This window comes from Danio aesculapii, chromosome 1 (genome assembly GCF_903798145.1).
Source record: "Danio aesculapii chromosome 1, fDanAes4.1, whole genome shotgun sequence".
NCBI classification, from domain to species: domain Eukaryota; kingdom Metazoa; phylum Chordata; class Actinopteri; order Cypriniformes; family Danionidae; genus Danio; species Danio aesculapii.
The window spans coordinates 20,114,867-20,129,961 of record NC_079435.1 but is presented as its reverse complement, the minus strand read 5'-3'; the positions used below and the strand labels follow the sequence as shown (position 1 = coordinate 20,129,961).

Genomic DNA, 15,095 nt, shown 5'->3' with positions numbered 1-15,095 from the left:
GTATTTATACATATTGAGAGCTATATAAATCGCGGACATGAACATTTGATTTTGAAAAATAGCCTACGTACGGTTAGTGTAACGTGATTTGATAGTCATATGTTTATTACGACAAAACATTTTATTAATAAAAAAAAAAAAAATAAAATTATATATATATAATATATATCTTCATAAATTTGAAACAGCAACACCTAATAAAATACTGAGGCAATATGAAAGGTAGGTCAAGTTTAAAATAAACAGAGTGTATATTCATTCCATTTTTTTACTTTTATCTAAACGATGTAATTTGACGTTTGTAATCGTTATTACTTCGACAACAGACAACAAATATTTTTAGATAACCCAGACAACGTCTTACTTAGCCTAAAGCAAATCCTAAATGTTTATCACAGTGATAATGCTTTTGCGACGCCTCTTCGTAATCATTTTTTCGTACTTTAAATTAATGTTTAGAGGGAAATTGATAACTTAATGTCTGTTATGTATTAATATAAGTTAAATTGTTATTTAAAATGTGTTTATGGAAGAGAAATACAGAAAACACAATACACAATATAAATAGCTAATTTTTATAGGCATAATACAGAAAATAGCAGAAACTCAAATTATAATCAATAGTTGTGTTTTGCACTATTTTGGAAATATGTTTATAAGAAGACATTTCCCTATTTGACCAATGTCTTCCAGTACTGTTTTTGTTATTGTTGCTGCTGATCTGTTTAAAATAATAAAAAGATGTCCAATCAAGCTTATTGATATATATATAGGCCTTATTCGTTTAATTGCATAGAGACTACATTTGTCTTTCTTTCTTTCTTTCTTTCTTTCTTTCTTTCTTTCTTTCTTTCTTTCTTTCTCTTCATTCAAGGTGAAAGGTGAAATAAATGACCGAAATAGGCAAAAATTATATTTCCATTAGCCTATATAAAATTCATGAAATATAATATTTCCATCGTCTATACGAAGAAATGTTTAAGCGTGTAATTTTTAAAATAAAGATACGTGATCATTCTGACATTATGAAAACCCCAACAAAATTATTTTACTTCAGTGATTTTGATTTAGCGAGATCAAATCCTAATTGTTTATTAATAAATAGCGTGAAACGGAGAACTTTGTTAAATTCTTTCACCTAAAATGTTATGAGACATATCAGGAATTTCAGTAGCCCTTTAAATCATATTGTTTCTTTTTAGGTCACTGTTATTTATTATGATTAATAAATAAATAATAGGCCTAATATTATTTTTTTTATCAAAATGAAATTTGAGTTAGTTTTTCTGACCCATCCGCCCACCCCCTTAAATAACAGTTGATATATTTTCAACTATCTGATTGGTTAGTTTACGAATAAAAACTGAAAAATACAAATCGTTGTCGTACTTGTTGACACCATGTAACTTATTGATGTGTTTTTATTTTCAGTAAAGATCCAGTAAATGATTGAGTATTTATTTATTTTTGTTTATTATTAAATAAATCAATTGAAAATAAATAAATTTTGGCCTGTATATTAGCCTATGTTCTTTATATTATGCTCAGCTGGAACCTCTTTCAATTAACTATTTTGAAGAATTCCCTTTAGTATTTAGAGAAGGGCCTGTTTTGTATTTTTGCCAATATGCATTGGCCAGACTGTGCTTGGCATGGTCTCTTGCAGACAAAGGCAATATCAAAGTCACTTACTCTATATGAACAGGCTTCAAATTTGAAAAAAAAACGATCATTTGTGTTGTGTCAGGTAAAATGATGTCTAGTGTGTTCTCTGTGGAAATTAATGCATGTTTGCTTTTTAAACCATGGCTGAAATCCCCACTCGCTTGAGGTTTTGATGTATCGACTGGAGTTCTCTTCTTATCTTTCCCACTCTTTCTTCTTTATGTTGTGAGTGAGAGGCAGAGATTATTTAGCTCATATTACTGTGTGTACTTCAGGACTTTCCCTGATATGGCACCAAGTCCGACCCCCTGTATGCGAAGGCAGACAGCACTGGCCTCATGGGCATGTAACCCCACTGATCCTTATCCAGACTGGCATGGCCTTTTCACACTGGTGACCAGTATCAAAACCTTTAATGCTCTCTCTTCTTTTCTTTCTTTCCTTCACTCTTTTCTCTCACGACGCACATTACCTTTCTTCCATTTATTTAACCCTTTGCCCTCGTTGTCTTTCACTATATGTCACATTTCTTTCCCATCACATGGATCATCCCTCCCCCTATATCTCCATGTTCACATGATGTCAGTTTTCTCTTAATAAGCTTCGAAAGATTTGTTTTACCACATGGCGTAACCATATTTCCTTCTAGGGATTGGAACAAGAAAGGAAATCAGGGCAAATAAACTAACCAAGTATCAAAAGGAAAAAGTATGGCTTCTGTTTGTTAAGATCCTTGTGCATTATCCTGTTGTGATGGCATAAGCTTTCTTCATGGGCGTATACGAATAGAGAATATTAAAATACTTTTAGAAAGATTAGCATATATGACCTAGTTCAGTTAAATTCTACATCCAACCTGCCACTCATTTGCATCTGAAAACAGACTAATGGCGCTTCATTATATCGGCTTAGGCTTAGTCTAATAATTCGATCAGGATATTATTATGTCTGTAGCATCCGTAGGCTCTTATTTCTGGCCCGAATGTAAAGTTTCATTTGTGTAAAGTCCATTGAAAAAGCGCACATTACTTTTCTCGCGACAGTTTCAAAGTGAAATATCCAGTGGGCGAAGTTTTCTCAGAAACAAATATTTGGAAACGTTTTCGTGAACATACTTAAAAAATAAAGATTCTTTATAGTTCAATGAAGACTTTTTAACACGAATAGAACTACTAACTAAAGGCCATTAGACAAATGATGTTTCAAAATGGAAAATATAAAATCTTTCATTTAAGAACTGGTCAATGAACGTTTTTTGAGGGAGCATTGTCTAAATTAATCTACGACACCGCTGCGAAAACCTCCTTTTGGAAATCAGGTCTCTTAAGGGGCGCATAAAGGTTATTATTTTGCCATGGTTACAAAATAGCTACACTATATTTAATCTAAAACGTAGACGAAATAAATATATTTTATAAACCAGCAATTCTTTAAGTTATTTATTTTAAAGTTATTTTGTCAGTGTTTTACGGGATTTGGCTTCGAATTATCCTCATCACAAGCGCACCAGTCGCGAAAACGAACGACTTGATATGGTGATGAAAACGGTACAGTATATAAGTATACAAATCATGCAATGTGGTGAACGTTTTTTGTGGATATATTTGCATTGTGCAAGCGACCCTGTGGAGGTTACTCTAAACTAATTTAATTAACAGTCTCAAATAAAGTTAATAAAGTTCAATAATCAAATAAAAGTTGATTATTTTAGTACCTCTGTTGTCTATTTCAGTTGCAAATTGAAGCGAATTATATATAGGCCTACGTTATACGAATACGTTTTTGAAGTTTTGCAAGGCATAAGGTACTGTACGTGTCATATCGATCTTGGCGTTAAGAGGAGGCATGTGTGGTGACTATGAAGCCCCATCTGTTGGTGTGGTTACAGTAATGCAAGTAAAAAATGTGTAACTCACCTTGACATTATTATAATAGGCAAATTAGCAGAAGCGTACGTTCAGGCATCTTAAGGTGTAATTAATAAGTCTGCATTGCAGACATTCTCATAAGCAAAATTATCAAAAAGAGAACAAATATGCTAAAAGAATGCAGAACCATCCAGACGTTTATGTTACTCTGCTTACTAGTGCGTAACACACCCTAGGCTGTAAAGGGTTTGTTTAACCATGTAGCATGAGGTGTGCGTGTGGGTTCAGAAACTCGGAAATTAATTAAAAGCTCCGGCATGTGGGAAAATATGTATTGTTCTCTTAAATGTTCCAGCACATACATTTAAAGTGTTGTCTGTTCGCATTATTTAGAGGTTATTCAGTTTTTGAAACTCAGATTACTTTGCATTTATAATTTAATAAGTGTTTCATAATAAAGAAAAGTAAAAATACATTAAAATATTTCAAAAGACCCAGTTTGTCTTTTTTATTTCTGTCCAATAATGTTTCCCAAACAATTTAACATTAACAAACTTAAAAAATTCAAAATTATCAAAAAGCATTTTGTCAGTTTTCTATATTGGGAAATCAGTTTCATATTTTGTCTTTGGGATTTAGAAAAAAATAATCAATTAAAGACTTAGAAATGAGTTTGGGATGTACATGCTTAGCATAATTGAGTACACCCCATTTTGAAAATGAATATTTTCATCAATTTCTTAGTAAACATAGGCAATGTATTTTGGTGCATTTAAACAAAATAGATTTATTAAACAGATGTATTTATTAAAATAATATTTTAGTCACCAAAATCTTTAGAAAAAGAAAGATAGTACATTTAAATTTATGCTAAATATTTCAAAAACAATAACATTTTTTAAAATATTTAGTTTTTCTTCTTTAATTTTCTCTATAAATTTTTGTAGATTTGGATTACAAATTTTTGGACCATTATCGTAAGTTATTTTGTTAAATTAGCTTCAGATTTTGCTTCAGTACTGACTAATCTATTGTATATGCACACATAATATTGTTAAGCATACTATAGAAAATATACATTTAGATGAGAGATTTGTGAGGGGTGTGCTCATACAGTATATGCTGAGCATTGTATATTCGGGTAACCCTGTACTATTCTATGTTTTGAATAAGATAATAAAATACATGACAAAAATGTTAAACAATAAGATTTTGGATAATATAAAAAAAAATTCTGAAATAGATTTGGAAAAAGTTTTTCGCAAAGCAAAAGTTCAGATCAAAATGATTATTAATTATATATTGTTGTTGTTGAAGATTTAAAGATGATTTTTCACCAGAAGTATGAACCAAGTTTAGCAGAACTTCTGTGTTGTTAAAGGAATGTTGGTCTATATGGCTGGTTGAACTGATGGACGGCAACATGATTTTTGTGTACAGAAGTTCAGTCAGTCATGACTTCTGTATGATTGTTAAAGACTGCTTGTTGTTTCCTAAAAGACAGTAGCTGGGTTCGGACTCACTCTGCTATGCTTCTGTTTCGAGGACCCTTCATTTGACCCATTAAACTCTGCATTGACATCAGACACGTTTTCGGTCCAGGCATCTGCTGTCACTCTTTAGTGGTGCGGTCAGGCCGAACGCCCTCATGGTCTCTGTGGTCTGAACCCAGATTGAGTCGTTACCATGAAATTGGACTTGATATATGGGCGGAGGCTCTGCTAAAGTTTTGCTGGGGTCTATGGTTGACAGTTTCCCATGTTCGTAAAGAACCAGATAAATAAAAACTGCATGAAAATTAAACTCTTGAATTTATATTTCAGTAAAACCATAAAATCTTTTGCCATTAAATTGGATTATGCATGATAAATGCATACCTTTATGATGCTTTTATTTATTTTATGTAATAGAACAATTAGTCCATCTAAATACTTTTATTCATTTTAGCTATGAATTAAAAAAGTATTTGTGATTAGCTATGAAAAATAATGTTCCACCTGACAATTCTCTGGGTTTGCTGTATTTATAGCTATGAGTTTGAGTATAATGTTAACATTGCGTTCATTGAGGTCGGATTTTATTATATAGACCATTTCAACGTGGTCATGCCGTTGGCCCATGAGGAATTCCTGTCTGTCATCAAACTATTTTATAACTGTAGCAAGAGGCAATTCAGTCATGACTTAATGTTAAAACAGCTATCATAACATTATTTATCAATATGTGGCTCTTCTTGGATTATTGGAAGCTATAGAAATTACAAAAAGGAAATGCGCCTGGACTATTGTTTTTGTTTACATCCCTCAAAATGGTCTGTAGTTTTATTCCTTAAAGTTGTGTGTGATTATCACACATATTCAGAAAATGATCTGAATGAAATAACAAAATGTTTTATTTAAACTGAAAGTCTGGGTTATTCCAATTTCTTTCTTAACTCTTCTGAAGTTACAATGGGTAACATTCAAAATGCCCTGAATATCCCCAGTTCTTTCCTCTCTGCATGAGCTGGCTGCCTGTCAGGTCACAGATTGATTTTAAATGATAATAAATTGTTTATAAATCCTTAAATGGTCTGGCACCATCTTATTTATCAGATCTTCTACATGTGTATAATCCTGGCAAGTCATTAAGGTCATCTGATCAGTTTTTTCTTTCTGTACAAAGGTTCTGATGTAAGCGAAGTCGGAATCAGGCTTTTGCTGTTATCGGCCCAAAATACTGGAACAAACTTCCACCTCACAATAGACACGCTCCAACTTTATCTGTATTTAAAATCCATTTGAAACTGCATCTTTGTTCTTAAGCATTTAAGCCTTTTTAATGTTGAGGGGTTTGTCTTTTGTTTTAGTTTTTATGTATGTGCTGTATGACTTGTTATTTTTTTATTAGTTTTGATTATGTTCAGCAGTTTGGGCAACGTTGTGTTGTAAAAGATGTTCTTTATACAGTTGTAATCAGAATTATTTAACCCCTTTTGAATTTTTTTCTCTTTTAAATATTTCCCAAATGACGTTTAAGAGCAAGGAAATTTTCACAGTATGTCTGATAATGTTTTTTTCTTTTGGAGAAAGTCTTATTAGTTTTATTTCAGCTTGAATAATTGCAGTTTAAATTATTTTAAAAAACACTTTAAGGTCAAAAATATTAGCCCCTTTAAGCTATATATTTTTTTCAGTAATCTACAGAACAAACTATCGTTATACAATAAATTGCCTAATTACCCTTAACCTGCCTAGTTAACCTAATTAACCCAGTTAAGCCTTTAAATGTCACTTTAAGCTGTATAGAAGTATCTAAGTTAAAAATATCAAGTAAAATATTATTTACTGTCATCATGGCAAAGATAAAATAAATCAGTTATTAGAAATGAGTTATAAAACTACTATATTTGGAAATTTGTTGAAAAAATCTTCTCTCCGGTAAACAGAAATTGGGGAAAAAATAAACAGGGGGGCTAATAGTTCAGGGGGTTTAATAGTTCTGATTGTAACTCTTAACCAACTAACTAACTAACTAACTAACTAACTAACTAACTAACTAACTAACTAACTAACTAACTAACTAACTAACTAACTAACTAACTAGCAATATTGGCCTTGTGTTGATTGAATATATTGACTACAAACCTGTCTGAAAACATGACATATCTTTTTTTCAACCACTTGTTTTTTTATGCAGTAATTCTAGAAGAAATGTCATCAGTAGTTGTTAAGTTATTTCTTTATTAAAACCCATAACTCCAGATATTGTTCTCTAATAGCTGAAAATGTAATATTGATTTCAAATCAAATAATCAAACTTCTATAAACCTCTCTGAAAGCAGTTACGTAGTGTTAGAGTTCTTTGTTCAGTTGGATAAAATGTTTGTACCGGTTTACAGCATTGAGAATTTTCTAGAAGACCGACATAATAGCCTCGTTAGTGCAGGATTTTATCTATTTATTTTTCAGCTTGGCCTAAAACGTCAGTTTATCTTCTTTATCAGCTGGAGGTTTTTAATGAAGAATGTCTGTTTGTTTAACCTCTTCATGCTATGTTGCCCCCTGTCAACCCCAGCTCGTCATGCAGCCCGCGAGGAGGTGAAAATGTGAGCTTTTTAAACGCAGTTCGGATCAAACTAAAAATTCCACAGCTTAATCTTTCAACCTCAAATAAGAGAGAAAGAGAGAGAGAAATGTAACAAAAGCTGAACTGTGTATCCTGGCTTTTTTGATTGATTTCATTGAAAGCTTAAAATTTTAAACGAAGATATAGCAGTCAGAATTTACTGTATCATTTAGGTTTGGTTTAACATAACATTGTGACCGTGGTCAGGTTTGTAGTACATTTTTATTTCCGAAACACTGCAAAATTGATTAGAAAATCAGAAATGTAAATTCATAAGAAAACAAAACCCTTTGTAATGGGGAAAAAACATGCACGTGTGGTTAAAAGGATTTAGCAGTAGGCTATTAACTGAAATAATATGCTTACTTACAATTAGATCTCTTTACGGATTTGCTAGTTAATGCCATCTTGCATCACAGCTTGCATTAAGAAAGAATTTAGGCAAAATATTAAATGTAACTGCTAATATTAAACACTTGTTTTCTAAGTGTTATGAAAGCATTTGCATTTTACTTAATAGCTTTTATGCTTACATAATTTTAGTTATCTTTTATTTTCCTGTCATTCAGATCCACACAAATAGTAAAAAAACACACATGTACAATCCTTGCCCTTGGATGATGGATATGACTTTAAAGACTGACTTGTTTTTGATTTTGTGCACGTGTTGTCATTTTACATGTCTGGTTTATCATCACAAGCCCAGGTTCTGATTTCTTGACTTCATCTCCTTGACTGAGTTTATTTAATCTGACAATTAACTGGTTGTTACATGGGGAGATGCAGTACACGCTTTACTGAACTGTTGTTGCTGGATGAAGGGATTGCGTGAGAAAGAAATAGAAGGAGAGAGAGGACACAAAGAATGTGCAATTTTAAGACTCTCGTATAAGCAAGCAAGGTCATAGGCAATTTTGGATTCTAAAGAATCCTTAAAATAACATCTGTGTCAATGTATATTTACAGAGAAATTCATCTTAAATCAGATTCATGAATTGTTTTTCACATTTAAACATTCAGATTGCATTTTAGGATTGTGATCTCTGCGCTGACCACTTTTGATGTTGAAAATGTGATTGTAAAGTTGAACAAAGAGATTTTTATTGTTATTTTAGTTGTTTGGAACAATATATTGCCATGTTGGACATGTAAATTAAACTCTGAAAAATAAAGGTGTTTTTTCCAATGATACTATAATAAGCTTGGTTGAATTTGTAGTGAAAAGTTCAAGCAACTATATTTTTAATGCATAGTGTGAAGTACATTTATAATGAAAACAGCCCATTTTCCCACTGTAAATATATATTTATGTGGAATTAAATGTTTTCATGGGTGTTAAAAGTTGAAAAACTCAAAAGAACAACAGGAAACATTGAAACAATTTTTGACCACTTCATACAGCCTAATTTGCTCTTTATGTAACGAATTTCGTTCGGTATAATTTTTATCTTTATTTTAATGTATTTTTGTTGGTAAGTTATCTACAAAATAAACAAAAAGAACTAATGCATTTTAGGTGAAGTAATGTGCAAATACTTTTTTCAATAATAAGGGAATTATTAGTTCAATTCATGTAGACCTATATAATATATAAAATCCAGTATTTCTGACAATTTTCTTTTTTTCATAGATTTGAGTCATAAATTATAGTATTGCAATACTTGGTATCATGATACTTCAGCTGGTATAGTATCGTAATGTAAATTAATTGTATCGTTACAACTCCATGAGATTGGTTTACTTAATATTCGGGGGGATGATTGATGCGGCTCCATGCTCCATTAGTTGAATAAAGAGATTTTTATTGATATTTCAGTTGTTTGGAACAATATATTGCCATGTTGGACATGTAAATTACACTCCTAAAAATAAAAGTGGTTTTCCCAACGATACTATAAGAAGCTTGTTTGAATTTTTAGCGAAAAGTTTATCAAGCAACCATATTTTTAATTCATAGTGTGAAGAACATTTATAATGAAAACAGCCCATTTTCCCACTGTAAATATATATATATATATATATATATATATATATATATATATATATATATATATATATATATATATATATGTATATATATATATATATATATATATATATATATATATATATATATATATATATATATATATATTTGTGGAATTAAATGTTTCCATGGAGGTTAAAAGTTCCTCATCTGAGTATGGTACTAGAAAATGTGGATGTGTCTGTTTATTTTGTAGAGTAATCTTTCAGTTGAGAATTGTGTAAAGAATTTTAGTGGAATGAATTTTAAAAAGTTCTTCATTGATCCATCAATGCTAATTAAGAAACTATATTTTTGGTAATTGGATGTGTGTGGTATTTTACAGTTTATTAATCTTTCAGTAGACAGTTCTTAAAAGAAGGCTTTTTTTGTAAACCAAAAAAGACCATTAGTCAATGGAAAGTTTCCACAGTAAAAAAAAAAAAAACAGAATCACAAAGAACTTTATCATTAACTGATTGTAACCTTTTGATTTCATTTAATGTGTCAGTTTTTTAAATGTATGTTGTTAGATTCCTTAGAACCAATATAAATCTGTTAAAATAAATACTATTAATCAGTTAAAAGATATGAGTATGGTATAAAAGTCAAGATACAATTACTTAAATTCGAAGAGGTCTATGCTCTACACAAAGTGGGTCTCAGATTTTACAAGAAACACTGCATTAAATAACATTTTCCCCTCCATGTCTTTATAATATGAGCATTTATTTTACCCCATTATATTTAATGGAGCTTCTGCGCTAGCCTGCCGATTCTGACGTGCGCGTGTGAGCAAATGACTTTTTGTCTTGTTTTACGCTTTAAATATAAATACGTTTAACTGATTGTATTTGAATTACATTACAACATCGATGCTGTAAAAGGACCCGTATAAAATGGAAAAAAAACTCACAATAACATGTCACCAGAAGTTTATCAGTAAGGGAAACACACTAGCTTAGCATATACCTTATAGATTAATTAAGACGAAACATTTAAAACACATAGGATTTATTGAAATTATTACATAATATTAGTTCTTATTTGTCTAAATTATGTTTAACTAACAAAAATCATCAGTTCAATTATGTTAAAAGTATGTAATCCAATTGAATGGAAATTCATAAGCAATCAGAATACATAAACCCTATTTGTTAGGCCTAAATATTGTTTTGTGTTTCAATATGTGTATCTCCATCTAGCACCATCATAAACTGATTTTAAGGGCAGGTTGTTGTTTTATGTCTATGATCAGATACCTTGGTTGGCCATGCTACAGGCTTAGAAAACCATCTGTATCGACTAATATGTAACATCTTTTTTTGAGAAGAAAAGGGGGGAGCACTTGGATGTCAGGAGGGATCCTCTTTCAATCGCCAAGTCTAAAACTAATGGGCAACTTTATTCAAGAGGACAGAAAAACGACATTACCTCACTGTATTAGGCGGCCTGATGGTGAATCAGTATAATATATGAAGGGTAGCCCAGTCATCCCTCCATCTCTGCTTCTTAGGGATGGATTGCTCATGCCTGTGGTAATTGGTGAGCCTGTTTGGGGAGTGCTGATTAAAGATGGATGTGGGGAGTGGAGGCAGGACTGGGTTAACAGAAAGCGACAGGAAAGATGAAAGGCGGTGGTATTAATGCGTTGCCCAGAGGAGAGGAGCCCAGCCTGGAGACGCTTGTTTTTCACTCTGTTTGTCACGCAAGTTTCTTGCCCCGCCCACCCTGAGTGCTCACAGGCCACTCCCACTCGCTCTTTATTCTCTGTCTGTTACGCCTGACCATCTCTGCTGGGTTGTTGTGGTGCTTCTCAGTTGTATGTTCTGCTCCTGTCTCTGTACCTGTCGCTTTGTCAATCCTCTGAATGGTTTCTTTGTTTGGATTTTCTGCCACCATATTTCTTTCCCTTCTCTTTTCTGCATGTGCTTTGTAATGGGGAAATGGATGGGGTTTTTTTTGTGTGTGTGTAGGTCAAGCAGTGAAAACAAACGCTGGTTTAAAGTAGCTTCAAGTGCTTTCTGTTAATTGATTAGAATTTAAATACTTTAGCTTAATCCATCTTTGGCTCACCCTTTTATTACTCTCAGTGGAATGTTACTAAAGTAGGACTGGTAGATGGATCCTGCCTTTAATAAAATGATATAATATATTCTAAAAATATATGTTTTTATATAATATAATATATATTTTGTGGAATTAAATGTTTTCATGGATGTTAAAAGTTCCTCATCGGAGTATGGAACTAGAAGATGTGGATGTATGTGGTATTTGGTTTATTTTTTAGAGTAATCTTTCAGTTGAGAATTGTGAAAAGAATTTGTAGTGGAATGAAATGTTCGCATTGATGTTAAAGGTTCGTCATTGATCCATTTATGCTAATTAATTTTTGGAAATTGGATGTGTGTGGTATTTTACAGTTTATTTCTGTAGAGTAATCTTTCAGTAGACAGTTCTTCAACACTAAAAAAAATCAGGATGAACTTTATCATTAACTGTTTTGTAACCTTTTGATTTTATTTCATTTATCAGCTTTTTAAGAAACTAAATCTGTTCAAATGAAAACTATTAGGTTTAATTAGTTAAAAGATATGAATATGGTATAATTATATCTAGACTTTTCTACTTTAGTAACAGTTACATTTTTATATGTTAAAAATATTATAAAATTATAAATAAAAATAAATAAATGATGAAACCTGTTGAGGTTTATTTCATTTTTGAGAAAACACTGATATAAAAATATACTGTTGGAATACTTTCTTGTGAGCAGTTGACAGCATCCCTGATAAGGATATGTTAGAGAAGATTAAAATGAGAAAATAAAAATTTAATTAACTGAGAATAATAGGTTAAAAGAATTTGAGTAAATTGTATTTAATGTATGTTATTAGTTAAAAAAAACAAAACAAAACATAAACTTATTGAGAAAACACAGACATAAAAATGTGAGCAGTTGAGTGCATTTCATAAAAGTGAATATTTCTGAAAATATACTAGATTTTATTTAACTAAAAATAATACATTAAAGATTTGAAGTAATAAATTTCATGCATCTAAAACAACAAATTATTTTATTAGGAATAGCGACACATTTTGTTTTCTTATTGTAACATTAACAGAGAATATAATTATTGCTTCTTTTAATAAGTTTCTCTTTCTTTCTCTCTCCCTCTTTTTTCATGTCTTAGAACATTACAGTCGTGTTGCCAGATTAGTTTTCAATCATGCACCATTTTTTGGACAACATATTCAAATAAGATATATATTTTTTGTCAATATAAGCATTGTGGGTCAACAATATTTGGCTCTTCTATGATCATCTCCAAAGGTAACACTTTTTATATGTTAAAACATTCTTAAAAGTTTACAATAAGGCTTCATTTGTTAACAGTGGTGGTAATTATTAGTTTTCTAAACGTGTACCATATTATTTGTATACAAAGCCTGAGATATTTTATGTTTTGCTTCACTTATTTAGAGGTAATACTTTACAACAACTCTTATCTTTCAACTGTCTTTAAGAAGGATATATTTTTTACATTTATAACCTTTGGTAACATCAGTAAAAAGACATTGTTTTAGTTCACAGTGCACTAACTGTTAACAAATACAACTCTATAGTTCTAGATCATTCAAAATATTTGAATAATGATAATAATATAGTTTTATAGATAGCAGTTTCATTAATGTTAAAAATGTTTATTCATGTTCCATGGCTCCATAGCTCATTACAACTTTTGATATTGAAAACGAATTAATTAAGCTATAACTAATGGATTAGTTTAATACTAAAGTATTGCCACTGTATATACCTATGTACGAACAAAACCTTACAGTAAAATGCTACATTTACTTTGTTAATAGATAATGTTTTGCTCATTTTTTCCCCCACTTTTCCTGTGCAATTCATATAAAAATTTTTGTAAATAAATACTGAGTTTGATCCCTCAGTATGTACATTTTTTAAATTGAAAGTGTACTGGTGCATTTTAGTTCATAAAGACAGTACATACAAATGAGTTTAATCTATTTTATTTCAAATATTTAATGTTTAAAGTAAAACATTTACTTGGGCTCTTTGGAAATAACATTTACTGTAAAAAATCCTTAGTTTCACACAATTGCTTCTTGTTTTCTCAACACAAACCAATGAAGTTAACTTAATTGTTTTTACAAATTTAAGTAGATTGAGCATAAAACTATTAAGTTGTACCAAAAAATCCTCAAGAATTGTGTTGTTTCCGCTCATTTTAAATAAGTTGTTTTAACGAGCAATAAAAATCATTTTTAATTTTTTTGTTTAATTTAAAATGTGATCATTTCTGTTGCCAGATGAGAATTAATAACTGACCAGCAATACCCTTTTTTCTGACTGGTCAGTGACCCCGTAGGCATTCACAATTGTTGGAATCATTTGTCTGATTCCATTGACTCAAAGAGAAACTTTGCTTTGAAATATGTTTGAAATCTGAATGTGTTCTGCATGCTTTAAATATAACATTACCTCCATGGTTTTTATTTATTCAAGTTATAAACAATTGAATTATTCATTTTAAATCAAATTTTAAACTAAAGGGATTTTTTATAACAAATTTAGCATTAGAAATAAATAACATACTGAATTTCTTTGTGCAGGTTTACTTACAATAGATGAAGCTGCTCTTTTATGTTTTAACTGAAAAAAAAATCATATTTGCTATGATAAAATAAAAGGTTATCTTGGTGTTGTTTTCCAAGCGTCAGGTGTAGGTCGTGTGCAGTGGTTTCCAGTTCTGTGCTGAGAGCTGTGATTAGTCAAGTCGCAGGTCTCTCTGGTTTTGTGTGGGTCTCCGTGAGGGATGGATGTTGTCAGCTTGTATTTCCTCAGTACATGACCTTTGCTGCTCGTATGGGGTCACGAACACTTTAAGTTCCCCATGCTGACAGGAAACAGAAGAAATCAAGAGAAATGGCGAATACAAATCAAGAGAGAGTCATTATCAGCTTATTCTTTCAATAGAAAAACAAGATATAATTAGACTTAAGTTAAAACGTTGCTTAATAACATTAAGCATTTAAAGATTCCTTAAGAATCCAAAAGTATTCTAATTTAATGTTACTAGCTTTAAGTATGCTTATTGAATAAATAAATAATCAATTTAAATGTTTCAGTTTTTTTTAATTCAACCACTAAAGTGATGTTTTTAAATTTATAGTTCTCTGTTAAATTCTGTCCAATTATTTATTTGTTTGTTTTTATATGAATTTATTTTTTTTATTTGTTTTATTTTTTCTTGTTTGTCCATCTGATTAAAACCCCATCTCTTTTTAACAATAAAATCATAATAAGTTACATTTAAAATATTTATATTAATGATTAAACACGGTACAGCATGTACAATAAATGGTGAATATTTATATTTGCTTTGCTCTTTATAAGTTATTTTAATTTGTTTCTCAGTATC

General features: G+C 30.8%; 1 long non-coding RNA gene across 1 annotated transcript in view; it reads left to right on the top strand.

The window, feature by feature from the left end:
* Positions 1 to 15,095, top strand: part of LOC130239869 (uncharacterized) — a 55,164-nt gene that overhangs the window by 14,167 nt on the left and 25,902 nt on the right. The window lies entirely within an intron of this gene.